This window comes from Anomalospiza imberbis, chromosome 2, assembly GCF_031753505.1.
Source record: "Anomalospiza imberbis isolate Cuckoo-Finch-1a 21T00152 chromosome 2, ASM3175350v1, whole genome shotgun sequence".
Lineage (NCBI taxonomy): Eukaryota > Metazoa > Chordata > Aves > Passeriformes > Viduidae > Anomalospiza > Anomalospiza imberbis.
Genome location: NC_089682.1, coordinates 32,442,257 through 32,458,323, shown reverse-complemented (window position 1 = coordinate 32,458,323; position 16,067 = coordinate 32,442,257). Strand labels below are relative to the sequence as shown.

Here is a 16,067-nt window from a genome sequence, read left to right as displayed (position 1 = left end):
TATCAATATTCTTCCTGGCTCAGCAAGGCTTCCTGGAAATGTGGTTAAATTGTCTTATTTTAGGTTCTTGCCCATTGGGTTGTTGATCTAGGTGTTTTCTTCTCTTCTTTATGTTTAACTTATGAAAATTAGCTTTTAAAAGGGTGGGCAGCAAGAATTTTGCAAAGCTGGATTTTAACTGGGAACTCCAACAAGTAGTAGAGAAACAGGGTTGATTTTTCCAACAGTCTGGAGGGGGCATAGCCATGACCTGGATGTTATTTTGCACCATCTCAAGTCAGTTTTGGAGATGGGGGAGTGGTCCCTGACAGGTTGTGTAATGTGGTAAGAAATTCTGTCAATTGTTCAGCTCTCATAAAAGAAAAAGAAGAATGTTTTGCATTTAAGAAGTTTGTTGCAGTTGGTACTGTAAATTTTTAAGCTCTCATAGTCCACACTTTGAGATAGAAAAAGGAGATAAAGGAATATTTTTCTCTGACTACAAGTTGTGAGTGGTAGAATTAGTAAAGTCTCAATGTGACTTCAGAAATCAGGAAAATTGAAATCTATGCACAGAATTCAGGAAATTCTTTTTTCCTGGTCCCAGAAGGGTCAAGATTTATCTCATTTGACCTTGGCTGTTTATCAAGTAGAGTCAACATCCTAACCAGGAACCCCAGGCTCATTTAACTGTCAGAGGAGAACATGAGGATATTTTAGGATTTCCCTGACCTATTCTGAATGTTTACTACAGGATGAGATGTGTAGTGGCCTATATTCCATTGACTGGGTGAAGTCAGAATGAATCAAACTACCTTCCCTCTAAACCTGCTGAACAGGGCAGTGAGAGTGAACTAAAAATAAAATAACATTATTTGCTGAATTTACTGATCTCATCTGGAAGTAAGAAATCTGGAAATGCTGCTGTGTGATTTGGGTGATAGCCAAATATTATTGCTTCAATATGAACTTGTTAAGCCTTTGGTCTTCACCTGTGTCACCAACAAAATAAGAGTGCCTTTTGAAAAGTCCCCTGTAACAAGTGAGGTTGTGACACTGAAGCAGAGTTTAGGGTGCCTACAGAGAAAGATCAGGATCCTGAGCCATGCAGGACCAGGGAAAGAGTAAAAATGTGCTCTCATTTTGCATAACTGCCATGCCCACTAATTCTGGCTAAAGGGCAGAAATTTATAAGTTAAAACAAGTTTGACCTCAGGGAAGAAAAATCTTAGTGCACCAATTTGTGCAGCAATATCTTTGCATGGATATTGTTTTTAAACATGTACATAAACTCTGTTTTCAACAGAGGATTATGGACACCCCTGTAATGCACTCATACACTGATTTTGTTTCACCTCAGTTTATTAGTGAGCATGGCAGAACACAGGCAGGGGAATGAAAACACTACTGACCAAGCAGCACCTTGGTATTTGTTGTTCTCTGTAAGTTGTTTTTATTGCATACCATTGGACTCTTTTTTTCCTTCTAAGTATGTGTCCTTTTTAGAGGAACAGCAGTAAACTTGGTTTTTTCCACTTATACTTTAAAGGTCTCTGTGTTTAACAAGAAATGGTCATTTATTCTTCTCTGACTAACACTGTGGTCCCTGGACTTCCTGTAAAGAGCAAATAAAACCCTCAGGCCAAATTCTAAAGTTTTTTATTTAATTGGAGACATCATTTTCGTGTTACTCAGGGCAAGGTTTAGTCTGTTGAAAGAGTAAACCTCTGTTTTTTTGGTCTCTGCTTGACTGCCCTGTTTTCAAAGCCATGACTTGTAGTTCTTGTGAGAGCTGAGTTGAGTCGCTCTCATGTCAGGGACTGAAGTCACACAGAGTTTTCTCAGTCCTTTAACCCTTTCCAAGGGGGGACACACTAACCTGGGATAGTTATGAAGCAGTTGTTACTGAGCATAGTATTTCAGTACCCACTATTATCTGTAGTACTGCTGATATCAGTGAAGGAGCTAAGGGAAAGCCACAGGTTTATTTTCAAGTGTTGCTGACCTTTGATGTTCCAGTAACTCACAGGGATCTTTCCATTTGAACTGCCACCTATATATTAAGTTAAGATGTAAACTGTAATTACCTTAAATTCACAAATTAAATTGTTCTTAAGTTGCTCTTTGCTTCTTAGAGCTGATGTGTTTCTCTGACAAGCATGTGTACACAAGGAAAGAGACACGAAATAATATCTGTACACACTTGTAAAAAAAAAAAAAAAAACAAAGCAAAACAAGCAAAACTAAACCAACGCAAATAAATGGACAATGTACTTTAAATCAAGCATTAGGATGTAATTTTTACTCTGACGAAGTTCCATCAGATGGCAGGCCCTCTTAGCTCATGAGCAGGTCATTGTATAGACAGTGGCTTAGAGTAGTTCTATCTTGTTTTCCTGGTTCGTTTCCAAAGGAAGTGGTTGTTTACAGTCTGGCACGAAAGGAGGATTATTGTCACTTTTAACCCTTTTCTCTATAATGGTGTTGCTTTATTGTATGAACAGAGAAGGTAAAATATAAGTTGGAAAATACTTGCTAACTGGCTCTTCTTTTGGTTTCTCACATCACTCCTGTTCCCTTTATCTTTCAGATCTCTCAACTTCTTTTTCAGCTGCCTCATGTCAGCCTGTCAGTTCAGGATAAAATGAAAATTGTGGCCAGGTCTCACCCATGATCACCCATCCCTCTGGGCTGTGAGCATCTCCCCAGGGTGACACCTTCCATGGAGGGACAGCTCTGCTGCAAGCCCTGTAAAATTCTGTTCCCCAGTCCCTGCAGATCCCCGCAGATCCCCACAGATCCCCACAGACTCAAATGTTTCCTGCTTGCCTCTGGGTGTGAGCACACCCCAAAGTTATGCTGGTGCAACTGAAACCAGATTTTCTCTGCTATCTCCAAGAAGGCTCCTACCCTGAAGTGAATAAGTCCCTTTCATGAGACACTTTTGCTTTAATAAGGAAAAACAACCCAAGAGATAATTCAGTCCTTGCTAATGCTGTTAAATTGAGAAAATAATGGGGGAAACAACTTGTGAGTCTGGCAGAAAACAACACCACTGTGTCCTTTCAGGTAGCTGCAGGTGGCTGTGTCCCTGTCTAGCAGGAAACTGCTGACCATTTGTTTCTCAGCATCCTTCTTGCAAGCTTTGGCTTGTTCTGTGGCTGCAAACTGAAACATTTTTTTTAATTGGTTGATTTGTTCTCTGGAGCTTGCAGGCATCACATGAAGCAGCAGTGGAGTCATGGCCTCACAGCCCTCACCAGTGCTGGGGCTGCTCATGTTGCCGATCCATCATGGGCCACTTTTAAACCCTGGTGCTTCTCTTCTACTCCTCAGACAGGAACAAAGATTTAGGGAAAATGTTAGAGCCTTGAAAAATGCAAAGTTATATAAAACAAATTGCATTGCCTATAAGAGATTGCTAATTTCTAAATAAGCATGCTTATGCTTATAAGCAATAAGCAATAAGCATGTAAATGCTTACATCTATGAATAAATAATTTAAACCATGCTAGATCATGTACAGACTCCTCTACAATTAGCTGGAAAACTTTGTAGTGAATATTAATGGGTAGAAACTGCTTTTTCAATCACTGTTGTTTCTTTCTTTTACATTAATAAGACATTTCTGTAAATATTGACACAAAATATAGGACATTATTAACATTTGGTTTTACCCACATAAATCTGTCCTACTGTTTTCCCCAAAATGGACAGCTTCTCAAGTGATTCCCGAGAACCAAATACACTTGACGTAAAAAATCATTAAGTGTGACGCAGACTATGCATTAACAGAAAACTTGAAAGGAACATTTGGCACCCAATTTATATCCCAAAATAATCAAAGGACTGGTGAGAGAGAGACACTTTCTTGTCCCAAAGAGCAGCAATGACCAATGTGAAACCCCAGCTGCTATGCTGAAATATTTCAGTTTAATTTAACTTGAGGACTTGTGCTTTGGAGGCCACTCAGTTTCAATTCACTCTGCATTTCCTAAGTTTGAAGTAAAAGCACAACTGAGCTATTTGCTCCCCTTGAAAGTTCCCAGGAAGGCACATGGCAAAGTATAATAAAAAAGATGAAGGAGGAGTCATTCTTACAGGCATCATTAATTCATTCAGTGACTAGGTTTGACTTGTGACAGTTTCAAAATATAAAATGGAAGTAATTTGTATAGTCTTGGAAAGGCATTCAACAATTTTGATCACACTGAAATAAGGAATATCCCTTTTCTGCTCTTCCTTTATTTGCACTGGAACAGTGCAGAAGGGTGATGGAAGATTTTGCAAGGCTTTTTTAATGATAATTGTTCCCACTCAGAGGTTCCCAGATGATTGGAAATATGTATTGGCTATTGGGCATTTTATGCAGAGACAAAGGAAAAAAACCCAGCTCACAAACCTCATTTATGATCTTATATTTTAAGCGGGAAGTGGGAGAATCTGCAGGAGTATCACATCTGCCAGTACTGATATTGAAGCTTTGGCGTCTTCTTTGATCTCCTCTGCAACACCCAGATGAATCCATGACCTCCCACAATCTGCAGATGGAGAAGACAACCGGCTTGAGAAAGGATGAACAATAGTTTTGGCACCTCTGGTAAGAGAACTCGCCATTTCCCTCCAGCCCATCCTCTCAATTAAAGCTTAGCAAGAGCTTAAAAAATATCTGAGCTCTCTTTTTCACGTGGAGCCAGGCTCAGGAAGCCAATCTTTAAGGAGAGGAAAGGATCCCTAAATAAATCAGCAGAGTCTACTCTGCATTCAGCAGCCAAGAAGCTCAGGGATCACAAATGTGTGCTCATACTTTGAACATCTGCAGTGGCTGGGAACTTCACAGGGGTTGAGTTTGAAAGAATAGTTTGCATTTTCCTTTTCTAGCCTAATTGCAGATGAAACTGTGCTGGTGTCTGCCTCGTTGCTTCCAGCAATGAAAATTTTCCATGGATCTGAAAGGAAGATGAGCAGCTCTCTGACTGTGACAGGCTTGAGCCAGAGCTCAGGAAAATAAATGCAAAGTGCTTCATTAGCAGCAGCGGGCTTTAGATCAGACCAGCTGTCTACTTATTTAATAATGCAGTGTGATTTGGAGAAAACTTGCTTTCTGGGTTCCCTTGTAGGTAAAATTTAAGCATGAGGCTTTAGTGTCCCATTTTAACATAGTCTGAATGACTTGCAATACTATTTATTACTGTTTTCCAAGCATTCCAATCCAGCTCTTCAAAAGCCCTGCTTCAATAGAAATGTCCCTCAATCAGTGGCTTCCAGGTTATGCAGTGCACAAAATAATCTTTATTTCATTAGAGCACATTTCCAAGTGTTTTTTTGTTCTCATTCTGGGGAAAAAATATTCTGTTGTTCTACATAATTCAAAATTGTAAAAAAAAATATTTCTAACTAATTTACTTGCCTGAATTTATATTGATTTTATATGAATTTATATGAGGTTTAACCTGCCTGGTTAAGGAAGCCACATGACAGTGTTACATGACATTGCATGTGAGAATGTACAGGATTTTTAAGTGATGTCATTGCCAGTCAATTTACAGGAAAAAAAAAAAAAAAACTCTGGCAGAACTAAACAAACAAAAGAAAAAAGTATGTGGGATTGTAAATGATCCTTCAAATCTTATATCTTAAAATAATCAGATTATGGTTTTCTTTCCTGTTGCTCATTTGCCTACAGCCAGCTCTTTTTTCAAACACATTCTCCTCATGGAGGTTGCACATATGATCGACATCTCATTTGATCAATTCCATTACAATGATGCTGTGTAAAAAAGGATTCTTATTTCCCCCCCTTCCCCTTTTAAAGCCACTTCGCATAGATTTTAATGGCACTATGAGAGTTTTGAAATAGACATATGAGAGGAAATCTTATCTTTAGCTATGGGCCACGTGGGATGCACTTTTTGGCTTTCAGTGGGGTCCATTGGGCTGTGGAAAAGACAGAGCAATGTGAGAATAAATATTTCAAAGATGGAATGACAGTGATGGATTTGGGTGTCCCTGCCTGTCCCTCTCCCACGGGCCCATTAACTGCTGCAATCAGTCTGTGTTTTTTCTGAGCAGAAAAGAGACGGAGCAGAAAGGATGAAATGGAGATGGATACAAGGATGAAGATGTCAGGAGAGCTGAGCAAGCTCTGTAAAGGGAGGTCTCTCCAAGGGTTATTGTCTGCTGCAGCCACCAGCTTGTCCTTGTCCCAGCCACCCTCATGACTGTCAAAGGCAAACAGGAACAACGTGGAGGAGGAAGGTGGACAGGCATAAGTTTTTTTCCTGCTTCAGCTCATCTTTATTTTTCACTGATAGCTCTGGAAAAATAATTTCTGGCCCACATACAGCATGAACCACAGAGGTATCAGCTGTAACACGTCCCCAGTCAGGTCTGGTGCACTGATGACAGTTCCTTGGCACCACAGGAGACCCCACAGAAACTTGCATTGGCAGCTCATGTTTTGTGTTACTGCCATCCCTGGTTTCCCATGGTTTGCAAGTCCTTTTAAAACCTCTCAGCAGAATATTGGTGTGTTGTGATGTAGAACATTTCACGTGTATTATTCTGGAAGAATTTAACAGCTCAATCAGACAGCTTGAGCTGAAATTATACTTTATAATGATGTATAATTTCTAATTTCCCTAAAATATGTGAATACCAATTAAACTTTTCTTTGTTAGTGGATTCATCTTCAAAGAGAACAAAGGAATTCTGCCTGTTTCCTTTGGGACTATCTCACCATGGGTTTTACTCTCTCCCTATTTTGGCATTGCTTCACACTCTTAAGGGAAAGTTTTTTCCAAGGCAACATGGTTTGCTGCTTAGCACTACTATCAGATAAAGCATGGTAGCAAAAAAATTAAAACTGAAAATAAAAGGATAAAGAGCTAAAGGAGTAAAATAGAGATCTAGCTCTGAAAATATTTGCCTTCCCTTAGAGATACGAGTGAAATCAGACTTCTGTGTGCAGCTCACAGAAGTTACTCAAAAAATGGAATGGATTAATATGGTGAGCAAAGTAGCAGCTAAAGGATACCACTGTAAATAGTTTTGAGAACAGACAGTAAATCAAATCAATTTATGTATATTTTTTCACACATAAGTACACTGAGTATACTACAAAAGTTAGAAAACCTCAGGCCTAATTCTTGTGAAAATGAGGCCTTATTAAGCTATTTAGTGGGGTAAAAGATTCTCAAACTGGAAATGAATTATGATTATGTCTAACTTCTTCTTGACCTGAAGTGTACATAAGAGCTCAAGTATGTATGTGAAAAATACTGTGAAATAAAGGTTGCACATATCAGATAGTGTTTGCTAATTTTAAATAACATTGCAGAGAAGTCAGGGCTACTTTGGCCAGAGGCCTCTGAAAAACCTGTCAGGAACAAATTTATAGTAAACTCAAATGTGTCTTGCCAGCCTTGGTTTCATTTTAAAATGTCAGATGCTTCTCCAGAACAGGTGGCACTAAAAAAAATTGGTTATGGAAAATTAATCCTACTTACAAGGAAAATATCCACTTTCACAGATTGGAAATAAAAACCATTGCACAGCTGATCTGTGAACTAGTGGTGCTTTTAATGTGTTTTCCTTAAAACTGCTTTGAGAAGTTCATGGCCAAACCTTGCCCTGTTACTGTTTGGTTTTAGGTTTCTATTATTCCATAGTTCAGGATAGTGAAGCTTAGAAAGTGAGACCTGAGCCATTAAAGAGTCTTTATGTATGCTCTTGGCACTTGGACCAGTGATGGGAACACTCGACTGCTGCTGTTACCCCATAAATTACAAAGGAGTTACTGTGGCTTCAGACTGGAACAAACACAGCCAGGATGGGGTCTGCAATCATGCAGCACTCCCAACAAATTATTTACTTAGTGGTTCCCCTCACACATCTCCCCTGGGCTTGTTCTTCCCACTATTTTTTGTGAGCAGCTCATGAACAATAAAGGACTGATCACTGGGTTTTATACAACCCCTTCTCCAGCAACAATGGTTTGCCTTTAAACTGAAAAAGGTGAATCCTATCCTCAGATTTCCTCATTGTTTTATTCTCAGTGGCAATTTACCAACATGGCACTGTGTTGTTAAGGTCAGAGAAGCACTGTGTCCCCAGCATGCCGGAACTTATGGCACAGCCCCACTGTTATTACGTTCTCCAGGCTGTGTAGCACAAAATGTACTTCAGAGGACACAGGTGAATAAAATAGAAAGAAGCACATGAATACAATAAATGAGAAAACCATTAACTGTTTTTCCATTTTTTGGTAGTGCTATGGAATATTTGAGTTGCACTTCCCTAGCAAGGCACAGCTGCCCAGCCAAGAGGAGCCTGCTTTCATATGAGTGAAAAAATGACAAAAAGTTTACAAGAGTCCTTAGTGTATTAATTCCTGAAAAACTGGCCACACATTTCTCTGGCAAAACAGGCCTGTTGTATTATCCAACCCAGAATCTCTCGCTCCCTTGGCATCTGGGGGACATTGCTGCTGGTACAAACAAGAAATCATGGTATCAGAACTGATTGGGGTTTTTTTCCTAGCATCCCAACATTTCCCTTATGAATGAGAGGTGCCTTTCAGAAGATGAGTGGCCAGGATTTAAGAGAGGATAACACCTAGAATAATTTCTCTATCCCATCCCCACATTTCTGATGGGAATACTGCTTAGTACCAGAGCACATGGCTCACACAGAGCACCACAAACTAATTTATGATATATGTAGTTACTTTTGCAGCATGAAGCAGGAGGACTTCTAAATGTTTAAATATTTAAATTACTGTTCTCCTTTCTCTTTCTTAGCTGGAAAAAGAAAAAAAATTCTTCAGTTCATTCAGCTTTATTCACTTGTCACAGCAATTGGAGCGTGGCTCAGAGTTACAGGCAAAGCATATTCCTCATGCTTTGCTTGTTCCAGTTCCACGCAGCTGGCAAGGAGTCTTGCTAATTGAAACAGAATCATGTAGGCAGTTTGGCACCTTCCTTTCCTTCCTTTCTCCGTGTCCTCTGAGGGGGATATGACATCTGGGGTGTGGGCTCTGTGTCACTGCTGGCACCGTGCTACAGCCTACAGGGTTTAACCTTTATCAGGTGCTGTGCTTGAGGTTAAGAAGAATAAAAAATAGGGGCACTGGGGAAGCCTGCATATAATAGACGTCTAAACACCCACCGTGGGCAAAGCTCAGGAAATGCCTGACCTTAAAAATGTCCTTCTCAGTTTCATGTAAAGAAAGTAAGAAAAAAATAGTCACTCTCTCCCAGGCATTAAAATCAAGATTATTAAAGTCAAAAGTAGATTGAGTTCTTTCCTTGCATTCAGTTGCCTTTGTTGAGTAGTGATATATTCTGGTTCCTAGCAGCACACAACTGTTTACGCTGGTTACTAAAGGAATAAATTGTTCTGAGGATGCAGATGTCCAAGCAGTTAACATTACAGCCTCCAGATATTGCCAAGGAAGTAGGAAAACCTGAGTTACTCTCCTGCATAACCACTTTGTTAAGCTGTGTTTCTAATTTATGTCATCCTTAGCTCTCTGCTTTTACACAACATCCCCAGGAGATGATGGTGTGTGCAGAGCCCTGTGACAGAGGTTTTGTGAGTCCTGAGTGTGAGCAGAAGTGCTGGTGCCTGTAGAAGCCTTCATTTTTATTTGCCCACCTTCAACACCCTGAAACCAGCCAGATTTTAAGTCTAGGTCTGCCTGAGCAGCCAGAGCAGCATTTCTGTTGAAATTCACTTATGGTCACATAAAAGTATGTGTAAAATACATCTTGTGAAGATCACCTCTCTCTTCCAATGCTTATTTATAAGCTTCTGGCCTCCATAATTATATATATATATATATATATATATATATATATATAAGTTACTAATATCTGATATTTCTGTGTCTTTTAAGCTTTTCCAGTGAATAATTTTGTTGTTGTTTATATACATAGACATGCTGTTAAGAAACGTACCAAAAAAAGATTCCAGTTGATTTCAGAGGATATTTCACTGATTTCTTAGGAAGTTTGGGGGAATAACAATTGAAAGGAGATGTAATATATTGACATTATCTAGATTTTTCCCATGTTAATTCATCTGGCTAAGAAGAACCATCTGCTGTTGCTAATTAAAAAGTATCTGATCTAATTTTTCTTATTTTCCTTCCTTTATTTTCCAATAAGAAAACTTGCAAGGAGTTTGTCGAAATCTTCATATTTTTATTTTATACATTACATATATATGTGTGTATATATATAAAACACTCAGTATTTTAGCTGAAGTTTTGTCTGGTACAAAATACTGGAAAGGCAGGAAATTTAAAGTCGAGTCTAAGGTTAATATAAACAATCAAAAAGCTAATACAAGTTTGGGTCTCTGTGAAGTCTATGCACTGTTAGAAATGAGGTATGGTAGGAGATTTGATTCTTTTCATTTTTTACCATCAGAACCAGAAGTAGTCTTGGTGTAATGCTGACAATGAAACAGGAAAACGGGATGGAAACATAAAAAATTCTAAAATTGAGACTCTTCAACAGGGATCAGGACAGGGAGAGAAAGCTGAGTGTCCTCAGTGCTCTCTCTGCTGTAGTGGGTTCCTGACTGGCTTTCCTTCCCTGTGGAAAACTGATGTGACTCTGTGCCACTTTTTGGATTCCCCCTTCCTCCAGGGCTCCTCAGAAGATCAGGAGGGAAGAAGGCAAAGCTCCAGAGTGCCCAACTGAGCGTTTGACAACCAACTCAAGCACCCACTGACAATCTGAACTCAGCAGCTCCTATTTAGGAGTCCAGAAATTCATATGGAGAGCTGGAAATCTTTCTCAAGAGATATTTGTTGGGTGCATAGAGACAAATTCTCTTCTGATTTAAGCAAAAGATGCTAATTCTTGCCACTCATGGTTTTTTAAACTAGGGCCCCCATTCTAATAACAGGGAGTGTATATTTGAGCTCAGATCTAGTCTGAGGTCTCCAGGACCAGTGACAAGACACACAAAAAGCCTGTCCTACCTGAAAACTACTTTGGGGTTAAAAATTAAAAGGAAATATTGATTGATTTGGCTTGAGAGTTTCCCTGCCTCACTAATAGCAACAACCTGTGGGAGAAGTAAAAGTCTCCGTGTCTGGCCCAATGAACATCTCAATCCCCTACTGGTGTTGATAGCGCATGACTTCCACAGACATTTTTCTCTAAATTCATGGATAGTTGCCTCCCTTCCCATTTCAGAAGATTGTGCTGTTTTGGTTGTAAAATGACTTCACTGCTACTCACAGGACCAAGTAATTGCTGAAGACAATGATTTACAAAGCTGCTTGTAAAAATGTAAAAACTGGGTGGTGGTGTTGCCAGATGCCTGCTCAGACAGATTGTGCATCCTTTCTGTCATGAGTCCTGATTTATGTAGCCCTTCCAATCTGGGCTGGGACAGCTGCAAACAGCTGTGTGTTTTATCACTTTTTGCCTGACTTTTCTGTAGATGTATCTCCCGGGTCTGCAGGGAAGAGTAGGCCAGTAACTGTTATTTCAATGGCACTTTGTCCATCTCAAAACTAGGAATAGATGCTGTGAGAAAATAAAGACTGCCTGCCACAGTAGCTGGTTTTGCTGGCTTGGATCAAAATGCTCATTCTCCCTTCTGTTCCTGCTCTAGGTCAAGGGCTTCTTTAGCACTGGGGTAATCACTTATTGATATGCAATTAAGGTTTAGATGAGGTATTAGGATGAAATTTTTTACTGTGAGGTTGAATTCTTGGCACAGGGTGCCCAGAGAAGCTCTGGCTGCCCCTGGATCCCTGAAAGTGTCCAAGGCGAGATTGGACAGGGCTTGGAGCAACCTGGGACAGTGAAAATTGTCCCTGCCCATGGCTTTGGTTACAATGCCAGCTCAACTCATTGACTTCAGCTCAAAGCAAGCATTTTCTTGTCTGTTATTCCTTTGGAGGTAAAATTACTGCATCCAGACCACATGATGAGAGTACTAATTTCCAAGGGCCTCTTCTGCTGTGAGCAGCTGAAATATGAAGATCCAAGGCTTCAAGCCAGGTTTTGATTTCTGTTGAGTTGGCATGAATGGAGCTACTCCAGTTTTAATGAGCATAACTAGAGTTGGGGAGTACTTGGGCCTCCTCAGAACAAATTTCTGACAGATATACTGGGAAACAAAGGTCTGTCACTGAATTCCCTCTTACCTTATATGTTTGAATGGCTCAGACAGTTTTGAAAACTTTTAATTTTTGAAATCACAAGAAAATAGTTTGATTCTAGACTTTGCAAATATAGGGGAAATTTACTGCAGAGGAAAAATAAAAAGCTTTTTGGTATAACAGCTTCACTTGAAGTGCTCAGAGTAATGATGGACATGATAAATCACACTTTTTAGGGAAATAACATTACCTCATGGGCTAAATATAATTAAAACCAGCAATACTGTTGCATATGTTATTTGAGGAAATGAGAAGGACACTGGCTAACTTTCACCACCAATTTTTATCATACCTTCTGATGTAGACAGCTGGTCTTGAGTTCATCATCACAAAGTAGCAGGCTCAGACTTGAGGGTGTCCCATAAGGGATATCAGCCCACAGCTTTATGGCATAAAGTATGGGCTGCTGAGAAAGCTGACAGAACAGAGATTGGATTTTTCACAGGTCATTTCCCCATGAGGGAAGGGTTTGGAACTGTAAGTGTTATTTCAGAACCTTTCTTCCTGGTCATGCTCAATACAGTGCTCATTTTTTCGTTGGGTCGTGCATTGGTTGGCAGAGTGTATCCTGGAGTAAATGCCGTTTCCAAAGTGGAGGTCATGATCTTGGAAATGCAAGTGGAAATGGGGTCATGGGAAAAGCTGAGAATTGTTGGAATGTGGTGAAAGCAAAGTAATCTATAGATGTTTATGTTCACAGCAGCCACAAAATGGTTCCTTGAGGAATTCAGATGGAGTTATCACAGGGAGTAATGACTGGCAAGGTCAAACTGACATAAATAGCTCAAGGTTTGAGCTTTCTGTGCTTATAAAAACTTTAGGTAGTTCAGCTCTCTTAAAGCTAAACCATGGGCTGTGATATCCTTTTAATCACAGAAATCAGGCTTTGTGGGGAAGTTTCCTTTAAATGCACAGGTAGGATCACTTCTTTCTGGTAAACAAGAAGCTTCTTCTCCTGATAGTGAGAACATTTTCACTTGTCACATGCCACAGTCATCAAATATTTTCATTTTCATTTTCATTTTGTAGTAAATATTTCCATATATGCCTATGTTTGCTTAATTTTTCAGCAAAGGGCTTTTCCTGCCCTCAGAGATGGGAAGACTAAAACTAGAGGGGTGTTGGTTTTCAGAAGAGAAATTGTGAGTTTGCCTACTATGTACAGGATATCCTTGGACCAGCAGATTTTTTTTCAATGAGCAGATTTTTCACACTAGAAATTTACACCACTACAAACCTGTCTCTGTGTTCCTGCAGAATGTAGGTGGCTGAGAAGTAGGATTGCCTCAAATAATTTGGTCTCAGTTTAATGTTCTCTTTCCCACGCATGGAAGTTTGTTCATCCCACTGAGTAATAGGCTCCCTGTTCAACAGAATTACAATAGATACCATGATGGAACATTATTGAGAAGTAATCAATTAATAGATAGGAAAAGAATTTAGGTGCAGAGCACAGTCCTGAAAACAAGCCTAAGCTTGTTGAGTGTGTGAGGGTCCTTTTGCATTGCCTTTTGTGAAATTAAATTATTGTATGATTCAGTGAAATACAGTGGTATTTTTCATTAAAATTATAAAACAGAAGTCTAATAAAATGACAGTCTTATAGAAAGTAAAAATTCAATCCTTAGTGTTTCTATTTTAAAAATGTCTTTGTTTTACTTCTGATGGTATTAGGCACCTAACATAAAATAACTCCTCTTCTCTTGTATTTCCATTTGACATAACAATGTCCACAACAGACAAAAATATCCCATATTTCCTCTTTTATAAAACGTTTATAAAAATTCTGGAGTGCTGGACTGAAAAACCATTAGGAAGTCAAAAGTGCCTGCCTTAATCAAGTTACCTTGTGCTTTGTGGAACTGGCAAATACACACAGGGCACTGTGTAAGCTGTAACCTTTTCTGCAGATTCAGCCATGCAAACCCAGTGGGGAACTAAGCAACTGAAATCCAAATCTAACACCCACAAGCCCCAGGAAGTCACATAAGTGAAGTAAGTATCAGAGTGATTTTCACAGATAACATTGCCCTTGCCAAGGCAGGGGCTGTATTTCTGTTTTAAACTGGCCAGCGTGGGCAGTGGTCTGCAAAACAAGTAATAATATAGTAATATAAGCAAAATGTAAATTCTGAACTCTGGTACCAGCCCTAGGAGGAAACTCAGGCAATGCTGTCAAGAATTGTCAGCAATGGACTTGCATAAACGAGTATTTCTGGCCTGTGTCATCTGTGCCATCTTCCTATCTCATTGCCCAAGCACTGAAATTTCACCACTCCTTGCACTGAATGAAGATCAAGTAAGGCAATAATTTCCATCAGTATAAGAGTATGCCTGTATTAAAGACAGAACATTTTTGCCTTCTCTCTGTTGCTCTTCCATGCATCAGTCAGGAAGACAAGGGAAGAAGATTCTACCATTCCTCAGGAAGATCAAACACTGCTCCTTACTGTTTTAAAAAATGTCATATGTCAAAACAGGCAGGGTTTTCTCACCCTCCCAAAGTCCCCATACTCATTCCAGAATCTGCACTGTCCATGGATATCTGGATTTCTGCTTGGGCTTATACCCTGACTATACCAAACCAAGCAAGGTGAAAGCCAGCAGTGACATTTGTATCTTAAACACAACAGCAACGTGACTGTTCCTGCCTCTTGCAGGGGGAATCAGGAAATAAATGAGGATAACAGAAGAGGTGACACCTTCACACTATTTTCAGCTATGGAGACCCTTTCTGTGGGATATAAACAGGCTGCAGGTGTCTGTCCTGCATGAAGTGAGGTGGTGAGTGAGTCCTGACATTTGCACCAAGGCTTAGAGGCAGTGTCCACGCAGTCCCAGATCAAACAACACACTTAAACTCAGCTGAACTGTAATAAAACCATCTCTAAACACAACGGACCAGGCCTAGCTGCATGCCTGTCATGGTGTTGTCCCCAGGGTTCAGCACTGTTGGCTGAAGGCACAAATGCCTCCTCAGAAGTTCACTGAGGACGCAAATCTGGGAGCAGTGGCTGAAACCCCTGAGAGCTGGGCAGCCCTTCAGAGAGACCTGGCCAGGCTGGAAAGATGGGCACAGTGGGACTGTCTGAAGTTCAACAAAGACAAATGTAGGCACACAGTTTGTGGTAATTGGGAGTGGGGCTGTGGCCCAGCCTCATCCCCAGTGGGTACAGCTGTCAAAAGCAGGTGAACAGCAGTGAAAGCAATGAGCCATGGAGTGCTCAGGTGCACTGACCAACCACAGAGGGAACAGAGGGCACAGAGGTGCAATGCCTGAACATGAGGGGTATAAAAGGTTAGGCTGGAGAGCAAGAAGGGTGGATGCTTAAAGCTTTCTGCTGATGTATGCTGTTACTCTGTATGGGTTGAAGCCTTCAGAAGTTGTGTGAGGATGCTCTGCCTATCATGGCTGTCTCAACTGGGTAAGAACAACCCCAGGCACCAGCCCAGGCTGGGGATAACCTGTAGGAACAGCTGAAAGACCTGGGGGACAATGAGCTGTCCCTGAGCCAGCAGTGCCCTGGGGGCAAGGAGGCCAATGGGATCCTGGGCTGCACTGGGAACAGCATTCCTAGCAGGTCAAGGAGGGATCCTATGGAGTGCTTGTGTCCAGCTCTGGATCCTCAGCAGGAGCAGGGAGCTCCTGGAGCAGGGCCTGTAGAGGCTGCAGAGCTGAGGAAGGGCCTGGAGCATTTCTGTGCCCAGGAAAGGCTGAGGGAGCTGGGGCTGCTCAGCCTGGAGAGGAGCCCTCAGCCCTGGGTGTCCCTGTGTGCAGGAGGGGCAGAGCAGGGCCAAGTTCTGCTCCAGGGCCCAGCAGTGGCACCAGAGGAACGGGCAGGGACTGATCCCAGCAATTCCCCAGCACAGGAGGCAGACCTTCTGCCCTGGGCAGTGCCCA

At 40.8% G+C, this 16,067-nt stretch overlaps 1 long non-coding RNA gene across 1 annotated transcript; it reads right to left on the bottom strand.

Moving 5' to 3' along the window:
* Positions 1 to 11,876: 11,876 nt before the first annotated feature.
* LOC137466020 (uncharacterized) lies at positions 11,877 to 13,518 on the bottom strand. Its single transcript, XR_010994950.1, has 2 exons — positions 12,459 to 13,518; positions 11,877 to 12,114 (listed from the first exon to the last, which is right to left on the bottom strand). It is a non-coding gene; the product is annotated as an uncharacterized lncRNA (long non-coding RNA).
* Positions 13,519 to 16,067: the final 2,549 nt, after the last annotated feature.